This window comes from Pelodiscus sinensis, chromosome 26 (assembly GCF_049634645.1).
Source record: "Pelodiscus sinensis isolate JC-2024 chromosome 26, ASM4963464v1, whole genome shotgun sequence".
NCBI lineage: Eukaryota > Metazoa > Chordata > Testudines > Trionychidae > Pelodiscus > Pelodiscus sinensis.
The window spans coordinates 22023403-22040160 of record NC_134736.1 but is presented as its reverse complement, the minus strand read 5'-3'; the positions used below and the strand labels follow the sequence as shown (position 1 = coordinate 22040160).

Genomic DNA, 16758 nt, shown 5'->3' with positions numbered 1-16758 from the left:
GGCCGTTATTCCACAACAACAATGCAAGAGTCTACACAGCAATTCCGTTAGTTTGAAATAATTCTGAAGTAACAGACGGCTTATTCCGACTTCTGCAAACCTCATTCTACAAAGAATAACACCTGTTCCAAATTAGCTGTTTCAAAATAAGGCCTGTGTAGATGCGCCACTGCTGCTAGTTTGAACTAGCCCCTTCCTGGGGACATTCTAACTTATTCTTCTGAGACAGCTCGTCTACGCTGGGGAGCCTGCCTTGGACTAATCTGAGGTTTCCCTGCAGTGTAGACGTGCTAGTTCGAAATAAACTATTTTGGAATCACTATTCGAGACCAGCTTATTTCAAAATAAATGGGCCGTGTAGTCGTAGCCAGAGGGATGAAGCAGCAGGAGGAAAGCCAGGAGCGCAGAGGCCAGCCAGAAAACTGAGTGTCCCCAATGCCCATGCACTGGTCCCTGGGTAGGTCCCATGGTGTAAGGGGCAGCACTCAGGACTTTGAATTCTGCAATCTGAGTTCAAATCTCAGTGGGACCTGCTGGTTTGAGCTTGTTATTGTGAGGGTTTTTCACACTGCACAGCTCTGTCTATGCTGCAGGCTTTTTGCACAAGAATGGCTGTTCTTATGCAAAAACTAGTGGAGTGTTTACGCTGCATGTGCATTTTTGCGCAAGAAAATGTACAGTAAACCATTGGAAAAGAGGGCTTCTTGCACAAGAAGGCAGTGTGCACAGGCAAGAGGGATTTCTTGTGCCTAAAACAGCCATTAGAACTTTCTTGCACAAGAGAGTGTCCACAGATGCTCTTTATAAGGAGATACACCATTTCATAGAGCTGGAGGGAACTTTGAGAGGTCGTCCAATCCAGTCCAGTCTCCATGCTCATGGCAGGGCCTAGAACCATCCCTGACAGATTTGCCTCAAATGTCTCTTTGAAGGATTAAACTCAGAGCTGTCAATTTAGCAGGCCAAGGCTCAAACCACTGAGCTATTCCTTCCTCTTGGAGTAACCTGCCTGGCAGTGTGGATGTGCTCTTGATCAAGAACTCGTGCCGAGAACCGTGCTCCATGTGCACTGGCCTTCTGTCTGGGTGCTGGCAGGGGGGTGAGAATTGGCGGGTACCGATGGGTAAGAGGTGCCAAGGTGCAGACAGAGAAGCCAGCGCCTGCATCTCTGCAAGTCACCTCACTGTGCACACCTCAGCTTTTCAGAAACACTCTTCTTGTCTGAGCCTAACACCAGTGTTAGAGTTTGCAACTGAGGGGTCCTGTCTGGGGGGAAATGGCAGTTCCAGGGGACATTTGTCCAGTGTTGAAACATCTCACAGATAAAATGGCAAAAAGGAAGCCAAAGAGACTTGCACCTACTAGGAAACATCACAACTACCACCTCAGATAGGACTGAAACCCACAATCCCTAAATTAGGGAACCAATGCTTTGTCCACTATGCCACTGTAATGACACTGCAAAACAGAAATTCCCTCTTCCAAATACACATTCCTCAACTTTTAGATGACAGATTCGAGCTGTTGGAAGGAGCCAGAAATACAGGAAGGGCTGAAAATCAGCTCTCAGGAGGCACATCCAGCTGCCCCCCAGAGTGTGGGTCACCCCACACTAGCCATGGGTGAAACTCAACACCTTGACATCTCGTCTCCCACCCAAAGCCAGGGGCTTGTCTCCCACAGCCACAGCCTCAGCAGGGAGCTGCGCTGGTGCTCACGCTGCTCCTGGGGAAAGGAGCGGGTCCCATAGAGGCTGGGGTTGGTGGGGAATGGGCAGTTGTCACTGAAGGGGAAGGATAAATTCAGCCACGTTGCCGAGGGCAGGGAGAGCAGCTGGTGCTGGGCTAGTGGCGCCGTGGGACATCCCTGGGGGAGCTCTGCAATGTGACCCTGGTTCCCAAGGCAGCAAGTGCAGAATCCCCCTTGATGAGCGCGAGAGGCTCTGACCGGCTTGTTCTGAATCTGGCTGAAGGGCTCAAATGCTGGAGTGTCAGAGCCCCTGTCAACCGGCCCCAGGTTTGTCCCCTCCCTCAGCAGGCAGGGCAAGGCCCATGCTCCCACTAGGAGTCCCAGGAGGGAGTTCCAGGCCCGTCGCTTGCACCCCTAGCACTGGGACAACCATGGAGCAGGACTGAGTGGCCAGTGTGTGGTACCCAGGGGCTCACAGTGGGAGTCAGAGCCCTGCCTGGCCTGTGCCAGTCACCTCTGCACCAGCTCCAGGCTTGTGGTTTCCTTCTTCCCAATCAGCCTTTTTCTGAACCAGCAGTTCCATGGGTGGCCAGGGGAGGCCAGAAAGACATAAGAAAAAGTAAACAAAATCCACAGCAAGGCACCACTGGGAGTTGAACCCAGAATCTCCTGTTTACAAAACAGGCGCTTTAGCCAGCTAAGCCATGGTGCCCTCCTCAGAAAGTATGATGAAACTATTCTACTCTATGGTCCCAGACAACACCTTTGACTCCCAAAGTGCAGCCATTCCCCATTTCCCTCCTGCCCTGGTGGTGTCTGTGTCCCTGGGCACAGAAGGCTACAGCTCAGTGGGCAGAGGCTCTAACATGCACATCTCCCCCAGCCGCTGGGACTGTAGAATTGGCCTTGAGATTTAGCATTGCTGGGGGCAGGGAGAAGAGCAGCAAATATTGATTGTCTGGATTGTAAACTCCAGGCTCTCAGGGTTTGGGTTGGAGACCCAGGTAGGGGCCTGGCCTCCTTTGGGTTGGTCCCTTCCTGAGGGCACAGAATTAAGAGAGAATTCCTTTGCCCTGTAGCCATCTGAGTTGGCCAAAGAGTAAGTAACAAATGTTTTGTTCACATTCAAGTACAGGAGATCAGTCTTCCACAGTAGTGATGGCCAAGCGATCCAAGGAAACCCCTTGTAACCTCACCCAGAGACCCCCAACAAGTCTGTCTTCTGTGTCCCTCTCCACCTAAGTCCCAGCGAGTGCATTATTTTGTATTTGAGGGAACTCCTCCTCCCTTTTCCCTGCCAATCCTTCCCGAGGAAGCTGAACCCTTCTGTGCCAAAGTTCCCGTCGTGTATTATCCCACCAAGTCCCTGTGATACCAACTTCTTCCTGCTTATTACCCATCGTTCCTGTGTATCTATACCAGCATCTAAGACACAGATTAGATTTTGCTTCCCAGTGGTCCCATGTCCCTCCTTTATCTCTGCTGTTACAGCCCCTGCTCTCTCCCATTTCTTGCCCATCCCCCAGGTGTCCATGTTGTTCACTTACCTGGGGGCTTTGGGCACCTGCCCCCATCAAACCTAGTTTAAAGCCCCCTCACTATGTTAGCCAATCTGTATCCAAATACTCTTCCCTTCCTCAAGAGGTGAACCCCGTCCCTGCTGAGTAGCCCTCCCTGCAACAGCATCCCATGGGCAAGGAAGCCAAAGCCCCATGCCCATGGAGCTTTCTGTGCCCAGGGAGCCAGACACTGCCAGGGCGGGAAGGCTGGAGGGAAATGGCTGCATGTTGGGAGTCAAAGGTGTTGTCTGGAACCTTAAAGTAGAACAATTTTACACAACTGTGTGGGGAGGGCATCATGGCTTAGCTGTCTAAAGCACTTGCCTTCTAACAAGGAGATTCAGCATTCAACTCCCAGTGGTGCCTTGTTGCAGCCTTAACTCATATTTCTGATATTTTACCCCTGATTGACTGGTTGGTGACCACTGCCATAAAGGAGTCCTTCAAAAGAGATTGAAAAGTAGCATGTGGGAGGGTAGGAAGTCAGGGAACAGGTTTAGGGATGTGGGGGCTGGAGCTGGGATTGTGTGTATGTGTTTGTGGCATGAGGCGGGGGTTGGGTCTGGGATTGTGTGTGTGTTGAGGGGATCAATGGGACTAGAATCCTGGCTCCCTGAGGCCCTTTAACACACAAGGGCTTTCTCTTCAGCGCGCTGAGGAGAGGAACCCCTGAGCCAGTGATGCCGCTTTACCCAGTTTGGCAGGGACAGAAAGCAGGCCAGGTGCCCAGTAGCCCCAGACAGATGTGCACATCTGCATGCGAGCAGCAGCTGTTGTGGGACTCTAGAAATCTCCCCCTAGATCTAATTCCCCACGTGCCAGGCGCCAGTCACGCCAGGGCTCTGAGGTCTCAAGCAGAACCCTGCAGGGGATGGATACGTGTTTATTTGAGGCCGGTTCCTCACTCCCACCTCCTGGACACGTACTGTGGCATGAAGAGCAAGGCTACGTCTACACTGGCATGATATTCTGCAAAAGCAGCCCCTTTTGCGCAAAACTTGCTGCCATCTGTCTACACTGGCTGCAAGTACTTGCACAAGAACACTGACATTCTAATGTGTGAAATCAGGGCTTCTTGTGCAAGAACTATGATGCTCCCGCTCAGGAATAAGCCCTTTTGTGCACCTGTTCTTGCACAAGAGGCCAGTGTAGATAGGCAACATGAATTTCTTGCTCAAGAAAGCCCTATGGTTAAAATAGCCATCAGAGCTTTCTTGCGCAAGAAAGCATCTACAGTAGCATGGATGCTCTTGCGCAAAAGCATATCTCTTCTGCAAAGGCACATGCCAGTGTAGACGCTCTCTTCTGGAAGAGTTTTTGCACAAGAACTCTTCCGCAAAAGAGTGCTTGTGCATAATCATGCCAGTGTAGATGTAGCCTTGCAAGGGTCCCTGCACAAAGCGTGTGACAGGGATAAGCATTAGCCCTGGAGACAAGCACCGCCCTCCAGAAGAGACACCCCTGGTCTGGAGCCGACAAACCCAGGAGCCATCCAGCTCAGGATCCCCAGGCACTGACACAGACTCCCTGGCACAGGAGAATCCCAAGCCTCAGTTTTGCCAGACAGCGGTTTCCCCTCTTCTGTTTCTCATTAGCTCCTTGCACAACACCTCGTGAGGGTGAGTGGGGCTAAACCCAGCTGTGCCGTAGAGCAGCTGTTAGGCGGGGAAAGAGAGGGGCCCCCTTGGCCTCCCTGAGCAATTCACGCTCATTAGAAAACTGTAGTTGAAGCCATTTGTGTGTGTGTCAGGATGGCTAAGTGGTCTAAGGCGCCAGACTCAAGCTTCTGTCTTTCCTTCAGTAGGGTGTTTTGGTCTCCAAATGGAGGTGTGGGTTCAAATCCCACTCCTGACATGTTCTCCGCTTTGTAACTATGGAAGTGAACTCATTTCCCTCTTTCCCCTGACATAGCAGGAGCACTTGCTCAGCATTTCTCTTAGGCTGTATCTACACAGCTGCGTTCCTTGGGAATAACAGCCATTATTCCAAAATAACAATGGAAGTGTCTACACAGCAATTCCATTATTCTGACTTCTGCAACGCTCCATCCAGACCAGTGGTCTGAGGAGCCAGGAGGTTTCCAGGCTGCAGACAGCTGAGCCCACAGGCAAAGACAGGGAACCTGTGTTGGGTACCTGGGGCCCTCAGGTCTCAGGCTGGCCTCTGCTCTCCTGGCTTCCATCCAGCTGCTTCATCTCTCAGGCTACGTCTACATGGCACATTTACTTCGGAATAGGCTATTCTGGAATAGTTATTCCAAGGTCACGTCTTTCGAAATTAGCACATCTGCTCTGCAGCGAAACCTCAGAATAGTCCGAGGAAGGCTCCTCTAATATAGAAGAGTTATCTCAAGTAAGAGCTGCAGGAGGAATAACTTGCAATTGCCCTAGAGAGGGGTTATTTTAAAATAGCAGCAGTGAAGCATCTACAGGCGCCTTATTTTGAAATAGCTAATTTGGAACAGGTGTTATTCTTCGTAGAATGAGGTTTGCAGAAGTCGGAATAAGCCGCCTGTTACTTCAGAATTATTTCAAAATAACGGAATTGCTGTGTAGACTCTGGGGGCTTGTGCCTGTGACATGGCTGTCCAAGAGGCAGGAGGCGCTCGATCTTAACCAAATGGACGAGGAGCAACGCTTTATGGCAAAAAACACGAGAACAGCTCTTGGGCTGGATCCCCAGGTCACTCTGAGTGCCCATTAGCCACTTCCCTGACTCTCCCTTTGCTGCTCTTGAACTTAGCTCAAGAGTCGAGAAGCTGCACTCTCCCACCCAGAAACCTCTGGGACTTCTCTCCCTCCCAGCTCTTCATGTCACAGAGAGTGCAAGGAAGCCACTCCCCCCATCATCACTTCCGATCTTGTCCAAATGGCCAAGAAGTTATGCTTTACCCCAAACCACGCAGGCACCCTCTCGCCTAGAGCACAAAGGTGCAGGCATGGGTGGTGCAGTGGTGAGCATTGCTCCCTTCCAAGCAGTTGACCTGCATTCAATTGCCAACCAGTGCACTCTGAGGAGGAAGCAGCAAAGCTTCTCAGGGAGGTTTCCCTTTAACCCCCCCAAAATGGGCCTGAGTGGGTCCTGCAGCTGCAGGCTGCCTTGCACTGCTTCCCATCCTCTCCTGGAGGCAGGAAGCCCTCGATCTTAGCCAAACTGCCCAGAAGCAAAGCTTTATGGCAGAAAACATGAGCACAGCTCTTCGTCCGGATCCCTGGGCCACGCAGAGCATCCGGCAGCCGCTTCTCTGACTCTCCCTTCGCCTCTCTCATCCTTCGGAACTGAGCTTCCAGCCCCACTTGTTCAATTCCACTTTATGCTTCTTGACTTTCTCAATCTAAGGACTTTGAAAAAGCATTTTCAAGACCTGCTCCAGTGGCGCAATGGGTCAGCGCACAGTACTTATAAGGCAGTACTTGTAGGAGACATGCTGAGGTTGTGAGTTCAAACCTCACCTGGAGTAGTGATTTTTAGTCCCTGCTGGGCTGGCCCCTTCCAGTGAACGCTGGGGGAGCTGGGATTCCAGCTAAGAGGAGGGTCTTTGTTGCCCATTTTCTTCCCCCCGCTCCCATCAGCAGCCACTGTCCCTTTCAGCCACTGGAGAAGCTCATGAACAGAGACGGGCGACTTTGTCCCATTTCCTGGTTCTTTTCCTGGGCTGACCCAGTGGCTGAAAGGGGCTGCAGCTGCCGACAGGGGTGGGGAAGATGGGCAACAAGACCCTGGCAGAAAGTGGGTCAAGGGTCCAACCCTCTCTGTGCCCCTTGGCCTCAGATCCTGCCCACCCAACATTCACTGTGATGGGGCCATAATATGTGAAGTGGGAATTTTCACTGATCCCATCATCTGGGGTGGAATCCCAGTTCTCCCAGCGTTCACTGCAAGGCATGGGGTCCCAAACTAGGGGGCCTGAAGAAATTCTAGGGGGGGATTAGGTGACTCAGCCCTTCCCCCCATCACGTTCTTTTTTTTTTTTTTTTTTTGGCTGGGGGGGGTGTGAGGGTTATTTAAAAATCAAAAAGGGGGGGGCATGATTCCAAAGACTCTGGGAACCAATACAAGGGTGCAACACAACAGGGACTAACAACCACTGCTCCAGGTGAGGTTTGAACTCACAGAACTCAATTTTCACTATATAAACTGGGGTCCAAGAAGGAGACCAGCAAGAAGAAGGAAAAGGGGAAACGAGAAGTGGAAGAAGAACTCCCCTCCAACCAGAACTCCTTTGCACAACTCTAACTACAGACACAAGCTACCCAAGCCCCCTGGCTCAGAGTAGAACATGCCTGTCCCATCAGAAAGGAACCTCAAGAGCCCGTGTTTCTACCTGCCTTTCAACTAAGGACTTGCTGCGTGTTAAGAAAGCACAATGACCACAACACCACAGAGGGTTTTTTTTTTTTTTTTTGGCCTGAACTTAAACTTGGGAAACTATTCTGTTACTAACCCTTTGGCCAACTCAGCTTGCTGCGGGGGAAGGAATTCTCTCTTGTTAATTCTGTGCCCTCAGGAAGGGACCAAACCAAAGGAGGCCGGCCTCCCCGGGGTCTCTGTTGAAGCAAAAGCTCCTCTCTGGTTCGGCGGCTAATAAACAGCTTTATTGCTCAATAAGGCACAAAGTGCCAAACGTGTTCCCAGCAGAGCCGGGCCCAGCAAGGCTGCTAATACAATCAACCCTAGTATCTTTATACCCTTAACCAAACAGTCTGACGTCAGGGCATCCAATTACAGAAATCATCAATGAAACTTAGAAAAGTGAACCCGTTCTCAGCAAGATAGAGGGCAGGTGCGAGGGAGTGAAGCGTCTCTCTCAACCAGCTCAATTAACACATTCCAGTAGCCCATCCTGTAGGCCTCTCACGCCGGGTGACAGAAAGTTCACTCTGGTCTATGTGCAGAAGCAAGAAGCTGAAATGGTTTCTGTTATACAAGATGGCTTCTAGCTAAATATGAAATGGTTTCCACAACTCCAACCCAGACCCAGAGACACAGGGGTTTACAAGCCAGATGATCAGTGTTTACTGCACTTCTCCCTGTCCCCAACTGTGCCAAACCTCAAGGCCAACTCCACAGTCCCAGCGGCTGGGGGAGATGTGCACGTTAGAGCCTCTGCCCACTGAGCTGTCGCTTTCTGTGCCCAGGGAGCCAGACGCCGGCAGGGGAAGGAAATGGGGAATGGCGGCACGTTGGGAGTCAAAGGTGTTGTCTGGGACCATAGAGCAGTTTCACCAAACTGCCTGAGGAAGGCACCATGGCTTAGCTGACTAAAGCACCTACCTTGTAAACAGGAGATCCTGGGTTCAATTCCCAGTGGTGCCTTATTGCTGCCTTTGCTCACATTTTCCTAGGTCCTTGTGGGACACAGAAGAGGCCTCCCCTGGCCACCCATGGAGCTGCTGGTTCAGGAAAAGGCTGATGGGAGAGGAGTGCACGGCTCCCCCAGCCGCTGGGTCTGTGGCCTTTGAGGTTCTGCAGGGTTGTGGGAAGGAGAAGTGAAGCAAACTTTGATTATTTGGCTTGTAAACCCCTTGGTCTCAGGATTGAGGTTGGAGTCCCCAGGTGGAGCCTGGCCCCTATTTGGTTTGGTCCCTTCCTGAGTGCACAGAGTTAACAAGAGAGAATTCCTTCCCCCGCAGCAAGCTGAGTTGGCCAAAGAGTTAGTAACAAAATGTTTGTTCATCCTAATGGGGTGACCTGATGCCCAAATTCCCGCTGCCCCCAGACTGCCTGCAGGGGCCTGGCTCCCCAGCCCAGCCACAGAGGGAGGCTCAATATCTCCAGGAGGCCTGGAGCACGTGCCCAGCACAGAGAGCTGCTGCCAACTGCTAGTCGCCTGCTTCAGAGGCCCAGCAGCCACCCCCTGAACCCAAACTTGCTCCTGCTCCTCCAGCTTCTCTCCCTGACGCACCCCACGGCTGCTGAGGTCCCTGCGCATGCGGCAGTGGGATCATCCGAGGCAGGCGCCAGTCCCAGCCCCATCCCCGAGTCCCCCCTCCTCCTTCCTCCCCTTTTCACCCACCTCCTCCCCCCTCCCAGGCTCTTCCCTCAGCCCCTCCCCAGTTCTACATTCCCCACAGAGAAACCAGAGAGTTTGTTCTTTCCCCAGGGAAAAGTCCTGTTTGTGTTCCCAGCAGGGTGGTGGGAGGGGGAGACGCACAAGCCCACGATGGGCTGGGGGATGGCAGCCGTGTGCTGCTGCTGAATGACCCTTGTGAGCTGCTCAGCCTCTGGCCCCCACCCTGGCAGGATCGTCTCCGCCTTGTGCTCACAACTATTCTGGGGGACACTTGGGGGACGTTCGACTCACCAAGGTCCAGCCAGGGGAGGAGACAGAGGAACCTCCCTTTGAAGGGCCTGAAGGCATTTACCTAGTGATCTAGTGGCTAGGATTCAGCACTTTCACTGCTGTGGCCTGGGTTCGATTCCCAGTCAGGGAAACCAGCCTCCTCTATATTCATGAAACCTGCCAAGACTTTGCACTTTACCATCACAAGGAGGGCCAGTGGGCTGAGGGAAGGGTGGGACTGGAAGACACTCCCAGCAGCCAAGCACATTTCTCAGGCAGCCCCTTCCCTGCGCAGGGGGCACAGGTCACACGCCTGGGTGAATAAGAGCTTGTGGGGACTGGCCAGGGCTTCAAGCAGGCAGCTCCCATTGGCCACAAACAAGCTGGGAGCAGGGACCAGGCATGAAGCCTTTTCCTCTGCAGCTGAGAGACACAAAGGGCCCAGCAGCCCCTTCTCTCAGCTGTGCGTGGGGGCAGGGCGAGCAGGGAATCTGCCTGAGGCTTCTTGCTGCCATGTTGGGTGGCTTCATGGGCTGGATCCAGCCCGCTGGCCTGTATTGCCCAGGCCTGGCTTAGAGGGAACCTTGGCTCTGGGCTGTGGGGGAGGGGCGCTGTGGACAGGCCAGTCTCCCCTTCCTGGGCAGGGCATGACGACGTGCACTTTGTGCAGCACGGCTGCCAAACATCCCAGACAGAGAATTACAGGCTCGAGAGATCTATCATCAACAGCCAAAGTAGCTCAGTGGGGAGAGCATTTAACTGAAGATCTAAAGGTCACTGGTTCAATCCCAGGCTTTGGCAGGTGCTGGCATGTGGCAGTAACTTCCCTGGTGTTCAATTCTTACCTTGCTGTTTTTGGTCACAGCTTGGTATTGACAAATCAAGATCATCTTATTAGCCCCGCCCCCGACTTCTTCCTGTGAGTCGCTGCCTCTTTGACGACTGCCCACCCAGTGCTGGCCCTAGATATGGAACAGGGCTGTGGGCTGATGGGGATGTGCTGGGGAAATGTTGGTTTGTGTAAGTCCTTGAGAATTGATCTTCTTGCCCCTCTTGCCCCTCTGGCTCAATTCTACTTTGTGCTTCTTCACTTTCTCAATGTAAGGACTTTGGAGAAAACTCTGAAATGTCTGCTCCAGTGGTGCCATGGGTCAGTGCGCAGTATTGATAAAGCAGTGTGCATAGGAGACATGCTGAGGGTGTGAATTCAAACCTCACCTGGAGCAGTGGTTTTCAGTCCCTACTGGGCTGCCCCTTTCCAGTGATCGCTGTGGGAGCTGGAATTCTAGCCCAGAGGAGACTGTCAGTCAAATTCCCCCTTCAGACTTGTCAGACTGAATGGTGGGTGGCCAGGGAAGGTCCTTCTTGCTTCCAGGGTCTTGTTACTGCTCTTCTCCCCCCCACTCCTTACCCAGCAGCAGCTGCTGTCCCTTTCGGCCATTGGGTCAGCTCAGGGAGGGAGGCAGGAAATGGGGCAAAGGAGCCAGACAAGCTGAGGGAGGCAGGGAAATTCTGATCTCTGCATCTCCCCTATGTGAGGGTTTCTCTACACGTCATTCCTCTTTCCAGAGAGCAATGCAAATTCAGCTGAGTGACATTGCAAATGAAGTGGAGATTTGCATAATCATGTCTGGCTGCTATGTTGAAATCTGCTATTTTGAACTAACAGGCGCTGTCTAGACACAGCTCTTTGGAAAGAAAACCCTTCTTTCAAAATCCCCCTTACTCCTTGTGAAATGAGGTTTAAGGGTTAGTTCTGACGAAGGGTTTTCTCCCGCAATAAGCGAATCTCAACAGCATTTTGTATTTCAAAATAAAGTATTTTCAAATAGCACCAGTCTGTGAATATGCAAATGAAGTGCAGGATATTTAAATCCCAGCTTCATTTCCAACGTTGAGTGTCTACATTTGCATCCCTCGCAGGTTCTCTGGGCACTGACACCCCCAGGGCATCACATGGTGCTGGCTCTCCTGTCCCAACAATTGGAGTCAGAGCCCTGCCTTGCCAGTGCCAGTCAGCAGCATCTGCACCCGCTCCAGGCTTGTGGTTTCCTTCTTCCCAACACTCCTCCCCAATCAGCCTTTTCCTGAACCAGCAGCTCCATGGGAGGCCTCTTCTCTGTCTCAGAAGCACACAGGAAAACATGAGCAAAGGCAACAAGGCACCACTGGGATTTGAACCCAGCATCTCCTGCTTACAAGGTAGGTGCTTTAGCCAGCTAAGCCATGGTGCCCTTTTTTTGTATCTTTTCTCCCTCCCCCCCTCCCCCTCCAATATAGAGCTTTTCCAGGATACCTTTTGTGTCTGTGAAAAACTCTGCTGTGTTCATGGAATGGGTCGACTCTTTTAGATCAGTTTCCAAAAAAGTGGCTGTGTTCTTTCAGAAGCCCTGTGTTCCTCATTGTATTAGGAATAAGGACTCTTCTGAAAGAGGAGGTTTTCCCCACATTTGGGCCTGTTTTGATGAGCCAAATGTCAGAAAAGCCTCTTCTGAAAAAAGAAAAGTGTCTACAAAACTGTTCCAATTTATCGTCCCAGACAACACCTTTGAATCCCAAGGTGCAGCCATTCCCCATTTCCCTCCAGCCTTGGAGGGGTCTCAAGGCCTGTGCAGCCAAGAAGTGTGATTGACAGCTCATACCCACAAACTGTTTGTCAATTGCAGAGCAACCTAAGGATTCCTTGCCAAGCAGGCACTACAGGCCAGGGTCAGGCTGGAGCCAGGGGAAGCAGGAGGCAGGAAGAGCCCCAGTTTGCACAGCTCCTCTTTGTGCAAAAGCCAGGTAGAAACATAGTCTCTTCTTTATTACCGCTCCTCTGGGTGTCCAGGTAAGCACAGGTCCTGCTGCCTGGGATGAGCCCAACTCCCACATGACAGAGGGGAGTGACATCAGCTGATCATGCCCCTTGGTGCCAGCCTGGGGAAGTGAGATGAATCTGGCCAGGCACCTGCTGGAGGCTTGTGGCTTGCCCTCCCCTGCCCTGGGAGGCTGGTGCATTGGGCCGGCTCTGCCTGCTGCCTCCCTTGTGTGACTTGCCCAGTGTAACAGGCCGAATGTCGGAAAAGCCTCTTCCAAAAATAGCAGAAGAAAAAGCTGCACAAATTTGGTTTTGAAATGTGTGTAGGTTTTTCCAGAAGAACAGTGCATTGTAGACACAGCCTGAGTGTTGCTCAGCACTAGTAGAGAGATCTAACGGCACCTGCTGCCTTTCAGAACAACCCCCAAACCCAACCCCAAGAACCAGCCCTTCCCTCCACCCTCACTGGGGTCAGCTGGGAACTGTCTGGACTCAAGCCCACCCCGGTGTCAGCCTAAGGATTGACTGGTCTGTAAAAGGTGCCCTGGAAATGAAAAAGCAGCTAAAGTGACTCTGGTGGGACTTGAACCCACAACCTTTGAATGTCAAACTTGGCTCACCATAACCACTGCAGCTTAAAAGGCCAACATGCTTTCCATTGCACCACAGAACCTGACAGATTGTTGAGTTTGATATCTCCACTCTCTGCTTTGCAGCATGGCAATTGCTGAGGGAAAAGAAAGGGGAGCCAGATCTGTCTCTTTTGGGAGAGCAGGTAGGAAGAGGGAGGGGGGCACTGAAAATAAAGGACAAGAACTGAACTGCAGTTGGAGAATGTGGGCATCGATCCCACTGCCTCTTGCATGCTAAGCAAGCGCTCTACCACTTGAGCTAATTCCCCTGCCTTCAAAAGCCTTTGCTGCCTCCCCCACCTTGTTCCAGAGTCCACAACATCCCTATGGCTGCCCAAGGCTCCTTTCTGAAAGGGCCACTTGTGAGTCTGACACCCGTGGGCCGGCTAACTTGAAGGTATGGAACGTGGTGCACATATCACACTGGCGCATCTTAAGAGCAAGCCCCTTGTTTCAAGCCATAATGGGCTCACTATTCCGACGTCCCTGCAAACCTCATGGCACGAGGAGGGAGGGATGTTTCAGGATAGCAATTTATTTTGAAATAAGTGCCGTGCAGCCAGCGCCAAATTACAAAATAAGCTATTTCAAAATTGACTTGAAATAAGCTACTGAATTGCATTGCTTATTCTGAGCTATGGGATGCACCCCTAGTGAGTTAGAGCCCAGCTCTGCCCCCAGCTCCCTCCCTCCCCCCCCCCCACCCACCCACCCACGTACTGACTCCCTCGCTGCCATGGGGCTGTTTGCATTGGCCTCTTCTCTCTGTAGCCAGGCTTCAGCCAGGACTGAGACTCAGGCAGGAGAATGTGACCCGGCTCCCTGCACCTGGGCCCTGCATTTCTCATCCCTTCAGAGACACTTGCTAGTGGAGGAATAAATCACAGTCACATGAGTGTAGATTATGAAACTTTGTAGCTGTTGTTGCCTTGGAAACTCCCCACAGACCTTCCCCTGGGGTCCTGGGCAGCTGCTCACTCTGCACAGCTTATAAGCTGACAGTGCTGTGTAGATGCACCCACCCTGTTGTGTACTAGACTGCAGGGGGGAGGCTCTGGCCACTTCCTTTCCTCGTCTCTCTCAGGCTGTGTCTACACTGCAGGGCTACGTCTACACTGCAGGCTTTTTGCACAAGAGCAGCTGTTCAAAAACTTGCAGAGCATCTACACTGCATCAGAAAACGGGGCTTCTTGAGCAATAGCTATTCCTCTCCCCCTGGGAGTTGCCCCCTGGGAAAGTGCCTGCTACACAGGGGAGAGGCAGCTTCTCCCTCCACATGGTCTCCAGCCGGCTCCCTGGGGGTGGGGCCTTGGCTGCTTCCTTCCTGGCCTAACAAGAGAGCTCATTGCCCCGCCTCCATGAACCTCCTCGCAAAGCTGATTGGCTGGCTAAGAATGCCACTCAAGGGCACAATCACTCAGCTCCTTAGCATGCACTGAGTGATGGAGCTGATTGACAGGAGGTGTCAGTGGAGCAGATCAGAAGCCCAGCCCCGTCTCCTGTCACTGGAGAGATGGCCCTGTGCTGGGATATGAGAGTATCCCAGTGATGCTCCTCGCAGCCCAGGAGAAGAAGGGGGCTCTGGGTGGAAAGAAACCAAGTAAAACAGGTCCTAGTGGTCATGAACTGGGCACTAGTTTGGCCCAGCTGATTGAGGGGTGGTTGGTGTCATGGGCAGCGCTCAGGACTCAGAACCCTGGAATCTGAGGCCCCTTTCCTGCCTCCCTTCCCGGACTGACCCAGTGGCCGAAAGGGGCTGCAGCTGCTGCTGGCAGGGAAGAAGCTGGGAGGCAAGGTGCTGGCAGCAAGAGATTCCGGCTTCTCTTTCCCCTGGGTCTGCCGGCCGCCAGCCACCTCGACCAACCCTCAAACCAGCTGGACTAGCCAGCCCACGTCACAGTGAGTCGCCAGTGGCCCTGTCAGAGAAGAGCCATTGGCAGCTGCAGAGACGTCCCTGCAGCTGCCTGAGGCGCCTTTCTTGAAAGGGCCACTGGTGAAATGCACTTTCATAGGCCAGCTAGCTCAGTTGGTTAGCGCGTGGTGCTAATAATGCCAAAGTCATGGGTTCAAGCCCCATGCTGGCCGCAGTGGTGTTTGGTTTGGTAACTTCCCTTCCTTTAGCTGCCTGCTATGGACAGGGAAGCAGAAAGAAGCAAAAATGTGAGCTTTGCAGGAAGCAGGGCAGAGATCTGGTAGGGGGAGGCTCCAGTCTGCACAGCCCCAGTGGCTAAAAGGGCCTGGGCCTGGCTTCCTATCCCCAAAAGCAGGGGACCTGATGCCCAAATTCCTGCTGCTGCAGTGGCTACCTCAAGGCACCAGCTGGGGGGCAGGCTCTGGAGCCCAAGCCACACAGGGAGACTCAATATGACCGGGAGGCCTGGAGCGTGTGAGCCCTGCACAGAGGCTGCTGCTGGGGGCCTGCTTCAGTGGCCCAGCAGCTCAAGTTCCCCTGAACCAGCTTCTCCCCCTGGAGCCACCCCCCAGCGCTGCTGAGGCCCCTGACATGAGGCAGTGGGACCACCAGAGGAAGGTGCCAGCCTTAGCCCTTCCCCCCAGCCTACACCCTGTCCCAGGTCCTTTCCCCAGCCCCTCCCAGTTCTACATTCCCCACATAAAAACCAGAGAGTTTGTTCTTTCAAAAGGGAAAAGTCCTGTTTGTGTTACCAGCGGGGGGGGGGGGGGGGGGTGTTGGGGGGAAGATACAGAGGGCAAAAAATGAGGAGTATCGTTAGTTGGAACCAAGGGGCTGGGTTTGAGCTACTGCAGAAAAAAGGACTCTGCCCCTGGAGCTGCCCTGTCCTCTCCAGAGCCCTTAGGCTGGCACCGGGGAGGCCTGAGCCCAGGCAGTGCCAGGCCAAGGGGGAGGGAAGGGCTGGGGGATGTTCTGAAAGGCTGCTGGCACCATTAGATCCTTTTTTTATCAGTGAGGGAGAGGTGGGAAAGGAGCCTGAGTTAACCTCTTGGGTCACAGCTGCTGTAACATGTGGCAAGAAAGTTGACTAAGGCCATGAAAGTTGACTATGGAGTTGTTTGGTAAAAATTGCTGGGGGCTTCCCTGACTGGGAATTGAACCCAGGCCACAGGAGTGAAAGTGCTGGAGCCTAACCACTAGACCATCAGGGACACATAAAGCATGGCTCCTTGCTCACCTACACTAGCCTTTCACAGGCCATTTAATGTCCACTTCAGGATGCGGGGAGGGTCCATTCTCCCTTGCCCAGAGGGGACAAGAACAGCCAAACAGAACATCAAAGCAGCCAGACTGGGCCATGCCAGTTTGCCAGACCAAATAACTAGCCCCCCCGCTCTGGAGTCTCTGCCTCTCATGGTCCTTCTCATCCTCAGGCTCCTCTTTGTCTCCAGACAGACCCTGCTCTGCTGCAGCCACCTCCCTCCAGCTGTCACTCCTAAAGCAAAATGCATCCCCTTCATTCTGACTTTGCACCCCTGGGATTTTAGCACTCAGAGCTGCACCTGACACGAGCATTGGCTAGTGAGGGGTCTGAACAGCTTCTGCAGAGAGGGAGAGAGAGAGACAGCCACTGTGGAGCATCCTTGCCAACTGTCTCAGAAAGCAGAGGAATGTAAATTCTTTGTAAGGTGGGACAGTGCCAGAGACAGAAATTCACCTTCTAACTGTCCCTTCTTCAACTTTAGCTCCTGATTAAGCCCCTTTGAAGAAGCCAGATACACAGGAAGGGCTGATCACACCCCTCTGCAAATCAGCTTTCCATGGGTATCTGTAGCTGGCTCCAAGTCATGGGCCTTGACGTTTCGTCTCCCTCCCGAAACCAG

The 16758-nt window shown here is 52.8% G+C and overlaps 8 non-coding genes across 8 annotated transcripts; 4 read left to right on the top strand and 4 right to left on the bottom strand.

The window, feature by feature from the left end:
* Positions 1-2327: 2327 nt before the first annotated feature.
* On the bottom strand, positions 2328-2401 carry TRNAT-UGU (transfer RNA threonine (anticodon UGU)). The gene has a single exon. It is a non-coding gene; the product is annotated as a tRNA-Thr (tRNA).
* A 2592-nt stretch (positions 2402-4993) lies between these two features.
* On the top strand, positions 4994-5102 carry TRNAL-CAA (transfer RNA leucine (anticodon CAA)). Its single transcript has 2 exons — positions 4994-5031; positions 5057-5102. It is a non-coding gene; the product is annotated as a tRNA-Leu (tRNA).
* A 1512-nt stretch (positions 5103-6614) lies between these two features.
* TRNAI-UAU (transfer RNA isoleucine (anticodon UAU)) lies at positions 6615-6708 on the top strand. Its single transcript has 2 exons — positions 6615-6652; positions 6673-6708. It is a non-coding gene; the product is annotated as a tRNA-Ile (tRNA).
* A 3551-nt stretch (positions 6709-10259) lies between these two features.
* Positions 10260-10332, top strand: TRNAF-GAA (transfer RNA phenylalanine (anticodon GAA)). Its single transcript has one exon. It is a non-coding gene; the product is annotated as a tRNA-Phe (tRNA).
* Positions 10333-11691: 1359 nt separating this feature from the next.
* Positions 11692-11765, bottom strand: TRNAT-UGU (transfer RNA threonine (anticodon UGU)). Its single transcript has one exon. It is a non-coding gene; the product is annotated as a tRNA-Thr (tRNA).
* A 1394-nt stretch (positions 11766-13159) lies between these two features.
* On the bottom strand, positions 13160-13232 carry TRNAA-AGC (transfer RNA alanine (anticodon AGC)). The gene has a single exon. It is a non-coding gene; the product is annotated as a tRNA-Ala (tRNA).
* A 1742-nt stretch (positions 13233-14974) lies between these two features.
* On the top strand, positions 14975-15048 carry TRNAI-AAU (transfer RNA isoleucine (anticodon AAU)). The gene has a single exon. It is a non-coding gene; the product is annotated as a tRNA-Ile (tRNA).
* Positions 15049-16014: 966 nt separating this feature from the next.
* On the bottom strand, positions 16015-16086 carry TRNAE-UUC (transfer RNA glutamic acid (anticodon UUC)). Its single transcript has one exon. It is a non-coding gene; the product is annotated as a tRNA-Glu (tRNA).
* Between the last annotated feature and the right edge of the window lie 672 nt (positions 16087-16758).